At 29.8% G+C, this 6,000-nt stretch overlaps 1 protein-coding gene across 3 annotated transcripts in view; it reads right to left on the minus strand.

Moving 5' to 3' along the window:
* Window positions 1–2,478, minus strand: part of Cdh19 (cadherin 19) — a 111,572-nt gene extending 109,094 nt beyond the window's left edge. The window contains exon 1 of one of the 3 annotated variants that reach the window (XM_039090879.2): window positions 2,142–2,478. The gene's annotated coding sequence lies outside the window, so the exon portion shown is untranslated. The remainder of the gene's footprint in view (window positions 1–2,141) is intronic. The other 2 variants (XM_017598843.3, XM_039090877.2) reach the window with 2 other exon arrangements.
* Window positions 2,479–6,000: the final 3,522 nt, after the last annotated feature.

Genomic DNA, 6,000 nt, shown 5'->3' on the forward strand with positions numbered 1-6,000 from the left:
ATGCCTACATACATGCAATGTAATACTTAAATGAAGGTAAGATGATATATTCATCATGAATATTTTCTAATAGTGAAAAAAATCAAAATAGATATTTTGTTCAGTTTACAGTAATTTAATTAAATCAGATTAGAAAATTCCTATTGTTAAACACAATGGGAAAACCAAAGAATAACACAAAAATTAAAAATGCATGACCTACTTTAAGCTTTGTACAAATTGGAAAAATAATAGTAATAGGAAAAAGTGTGTGTGTGTGTGTGTGTGTGTGTGTGTGTGTGTGTGTGTGTGTGCATTTAATGAGAAATATATAGAGCAGAAGTAAAGAGAAAATCTTACCAAAATATTTAGCAATAAAATATAGTAAATGTACATCTATCTTATACACTGTAAGATGTACTTTGTTTAGAAGGTAGGGCATCTTAATAATGAAATAAATACGTTTAAAGAACAGGAAATATTGTAGCTTTTAAATTGAATAAGACGATTACCTAATTTAAAAAATAATTCTATATATATAGATTAGAATATTTTTTGTGTTTAAAAAGCATTTTTTGAACACTAAATTCAATACTAATAAATATTCATAATATAAAAATCAATATCCAAATAAAACCAATATTCTTGTTTATAATTTGTATTTTGGAATTAGGAATTGCATACTAACATTCATATACTTACAGTGTAAATTATATAAACTTTATTAATATAAATTAATTATACAGAATTTTCCTGAGTCTAAATACATTGTAAAACATAAAATAATGACTTTATCTTAGGAATAAATGCTTTATAAAGCTAATACATAAAATTACATGTGGGAAACATGATATTTGAACTATTTTTTTATTTGAAACTTAAGTAGTTATGTTTTCTTTTTCGGCTAAAACAATGAGAATAAAAAAATAAAAATAGTTTTGTTAGAAAGTCAAAAAAATAAGATTATTGAATATAATTTTTGACATTAATATGAGCTATAAATAACAGTAGTTTCAATGTCATGGCACTTAACATAGTAGCAAAACATAGTCTCACGCAGTGCGTATCATGTTAAAAAAGGCCTATGCATATGTGAAAACTTGACTTCTACAAGCTGCAAAGACAATGTAATGATGAAAAATGAACATTATCAATACATGTAGCTAAATCAGTTGAATAACTATAAGTGATTTAGCAAACCTCTGCCTGCACATTTCAGTTTGTCAAAAACTCACTTAAGTGGATTTAAAAATACACAGAATATAACTATTTTTTTATTTCAGGAATAAAATTTCAGAAAATTTATTTTTAAAACCATTTATTTATTTAAATTTGTTTAATATTCTGGGTTTTATAAATCCTTTTTGCAACTAACTTCAGGTTTTATTAAAATTGATAGGCTTCAAAATAAAAATTGATGAATTATATTTGTGTCTAATCTCATATTTTTTAAATTTTGATTTTAATATTTTTATGTAGTTTATACTTTTTTCTAATACATAATTTGATATATATAAATGTCTTTGTCTCTATAACCAGCCAAATATGTACATACTTGTCCTACTTCATATTTATTTTTATTAGAAACCTAATAATATTTATTGCTTTAATTTTTGACAATAGATTTTAAATAAAATAAAAAGTTTAATAGCCACAAATTATGAAAAGAAGAAAGAAATCAAAAATATTATCTGTCTTTCATAATTGTTAGTTTCACAAAACAATGGTATTAATATGTAGTATGTTTCTAAAAAGTATCAAGAAATAAATTGTTATATCTCATAATTATTTATAAAGAAATATAATTCTCATAATTTGAAGGAACACAAATTCATTATTTTTAGTTCATAATATTATCCAGCAAATTCAAGTATAAAATATTCAAGATATTTAAAATATAATCTAGTCTTATCTATTGTTGAAGAAACATACATTTATAATATAACATGTGGGCAAATTTTTATCAATTTGATCAGGAAAATATAATCTTTTCACGTATAATATTTTTAGGAAACATCCAAAAATGTCCTGGCTTCAATTATTTCTAGATTGCTTTTCTTTATAAAATATCAACTAACCAAAATTTTTCAACTACTTGTTGACTCTCTACTAAATTCAGTTGATTTATATTTTAAATCTATCCAGGATCCTCATAACCTTACCTTGTCAGGTTTAAATCCTTTTATTCCGCAAACTGAAACTGTAGCTTCTCAGCAGTTGAAAGAGAAAAGAAGGAAAAGCTGATTCCCTTTATGGGCTTCTCGGCCGACCCTTCACAGATTACTGTGCTCTGATTTAGGGATGCTGGGCTTTTAGTAGCACAACACGTCAGTATGTCAGTGCTTACGATGCTATTTTGGGTTCTCCAAGTAGAATCATGAACACTGAGCCTTTTGTTCAAAATACCATAATGGCATTCTGATATTCTGATGTCCACTCTCAGTCTGAGGTTAAAATGGAGACAGCTAAACAAGTAGTAAAATCCAACTTTCTCTCCTCTCTCTCCCTCTCTCTCCTTTCTCCCCTCTCTCCCCTCTGTCTCTGTCTCTGTCTCTCTGTCTCTCTGTCTCTCTGTCCCTCTCTGTCTCTGTCTCTCCCCTCCCTCCTTCCCTCCCCTGCTCTGCTCTCTTATTTTTCACTTGAGGTGAGAACAAGGCTACTTATGTAAGAGAGTTGTGCAAGTGAAGAGGACATGCCCCCTGCTTGGGGATTAGCCTAGCAAACAAATGATCAATTTAAACCAGAGACAAAAGTTACTGAAAGAAGAAAAGTCCTTCACTGTATATCTTGTCCTTCTAGTTGTTTTTTAATTCTGGACTTTTATTTATGGACCGAGTACATTGCTAATGAGAAGACATCACCTAACTTATTAATTTTTATTTTCCTTGGCTTATTTATCAAAACTATATTAATTAGTTAATTCATGTAATTAAAATTATTTATAAAACTTACTATTATAAAATCATTGTGTCATTACATGTTGCTTTTGCAAGTTAGTTTTCATTAAAATTACATTTGCATCAAAGAAGAGAAATGCTAAAATAATGTAGGCATTGTTTAGAAAGTAATGATTTCTATAAAATTATTCTAAACCTTGAAAAAGTAAGTATTAGTACACTTATGAGGAAATAGGCTTATATTTCAGGAATGATATTAGAGACATCAAAAATATGGTCTGCATGCATGTCTATTTTATCCTATCCATGAAAATGCAGCAGTCAATTGAATATATCATAACTAGTAGATTACTGGTGCCACAACATATGTGCTGTAGAATGTATGCTTTCATATTTAAGTGTACAAAACCCAAATATATTAATTTTGATTATACAAAAATATGTGCTTTTGTAACATGAGACAGAAGTAAAGCAATGTGTACTTATGAACTATATTTACTAAATGTATTTATATATTTATTCTTCATTCCGTTTTTTAGGACTAGTATACCTGATGTATTGTAGACATTATTGAAAAGTCATATTCTATTCAGACCATCCAGCAATATTATGTGAGATCTAGTATTGGCTTCACCATGCATCATAGTTATAATTTTGTTCTATGCTCTATTTCCTTTATTACTGTAAACTCCAATCCTCTCACAATTATAAATACTACATTTCATTTTATTCACAGTCAGAACATAAAATAAAACTGACATCAATTATATGAGTGAGACTTGTATTTCTTTTTTGAGCTGAGCTCTTGTAAATCAAAATCATTGGCATTAAAAATATTGATTTTGTCATTCATTTACAATATCATCCAATCATCCACAATTGCTGACTCTTTTTTTATTTTTTTAATTTTTTTTTATTTTTTTTATTTTTTGGCTGTATTTACCTGTCTCCTTTACCAAGAGATAACACTTCACTGATGCTAGCGATGACAGCCACCCAGAAAAATTTTATAAAATTTAAAATTATTATAAGAAAGATATACTGTCAATTTACTCACATAGGTTCAATACCTGTAAAAACACCCAGACTTCCAAACAAGGAATTCTTAAGCACAATATTTAATGCTGTAATGATCCATGACTCAGTCTTATTTTCCAAGTCTCTACCTCTGTCTTTTTCTTTTTGATAACTTTGTTTCTTGTATTTTGTGGTCAGAGTTAGCTTGGCCATTTCCTCAAATGCTTAAATTATGAGTTAGATGTTTGTTTATGCATGCACATACAACATATATCCCATCCCACTGCACTTACAGATAACAGTTTAGATGTTACCAAGGGCTGGTATTTTCACTTTTTATCACAATTTAATCTCTATTTTGTGGTTTCTTCAATTCTTCTTCCCCTCATTCCATTCTCTCTCTCTCTCTCTCTCTCTCTCTCTCTCTCTCTCTCTCTCTCTCTCTCTTCTCTTTCTCTCACACTCTGGATGTCTAAAGTGTTTGCAGTAGCCATTGGTAAGTATATTCCAGATAGCATGTAACATTTACCTAACAGTCAGATACCCATTCTTAGCAATTTATTTGTTTCGTTATTCTTCTAATTTTTAAAATATTTTTGTGGTAAAATTTTATTGCAATTGTCAAATCTGTTATCATCTAGTTATAATAAATTTTAATATAAACCTAAAAAATTGCAATTGTATATAACTATAGTAAGGGTCCAAAAATTGCTGAAGAAAGAACTCAGTCTCAGACAGTATGAAAACTGGCACATTTAATATGCAGAAACAACAACCATTCAGGGATCAGCCATTCTTTGAAATGGTGACCACAGACAAAGGCATTCAGGATAGGGGAAACTTTCTAGAAGTATTAGATAATCAAAAATTCATTGGTGGGTCACAGGTGATCAGAGATCTACATTCATATGTCATGAACTTTCAACCATGTTATGAAGTAGGGCTGACCAACACAGGCGGCCTGCTCTGAGATAAGATATTTCACCATTTTTGTGATTATCCTTAGCCTGTTCTTTGAACGAGGGTTTTATGATATTAATCTGGATTTTATGGTTTCCCCCTAGATCTGGCAACATATGACCTAGTTTCTGAGACATATGGTCTATTCCTAAATCTGGTACCTTATAGACTTTTTTTTTTTAAATCAGGCCTGGTCAATAAATGGAAACACATGGGGTTTATGGTACACTTTGAGTGTAATACATCTGTCTCACAGAACAAGGCTTTCAATGTTCTATATAAAATACCCAACCAAATTTATTCATATAGTGAAGAATTTGATTTGTATCTTCAGAATGTTCAAAATAGCATTTAAGAGGATTACAGTAATTTGGAGTAATTGAAATGATTAAATCTCTTTATTAAAGTTATCAGAAAATTAATGGATTTCACTGGGGTATTTTTCACACATATGCCATTATCATTGTTCTTATTTAACTGTCCCTCCTGCTTTTAGCCATCCTGATAATATGTCCTGTTGCTAGCTTTCTTCCTCCCATAGATATCTCCCTCCTACTTCATTATTACTTGCATTTCATTGATCACATCAATTAAGTTTTAATGTAAATATTGTTTTTTCCATGTATGACCTCTTTTTAGACTCATTAAATACATAGCATATAGTCATACACACACACACACACACACACACACACACACACACACACAAACACAAACACGCACATTGCTTGAATATTTAACTACAAAGTCTGAACAACAGAGAAAATTTGTTGATTTTTCTTTTCCAAATCGTATTTAACTTGTTTCACCTAGCAATTTATTGAGTCCAATTTTCCCACCAAAGCAAATACTGAATATCCAAACACACCAGAAAAGCAATATCTAGACTTAAAATCACATTTCATCATGATGATGGAGAACTTCAAGAAAGACATAAAGAAGTCCCTTGGAGAAATTCAAGAAAACACAAATGAACAAGGAGAAGCATACAGAGAGGAAGTGCAAAAATCCCTGAAACTATTGCAAGAAAACACAATTAAACAGGTGAAAGAATTAAAAGTGGAAATAGAAGCAATAAAGAAAGCACAAAGGGAGACAAGCCTGGATACAGAAAACCAAAGGAAGAGACAAGGAGCCGTAGATAAAA

The sequence above is a fragment of the Rattus norvegicus genome, chromosome 13 (genome assembly GCF_036323735.1).
Source record: "Rattus norvegicus strain BN/NHsdMcwi chromosome 13, GRCr8, whole genome shotgun sequence".
Taxonomy (NCBI): Eukaryota; Metazoa; Chordata; class Mammalia; order Rodentia; family Muridae; genus Rattus; species Rattus norvegicus.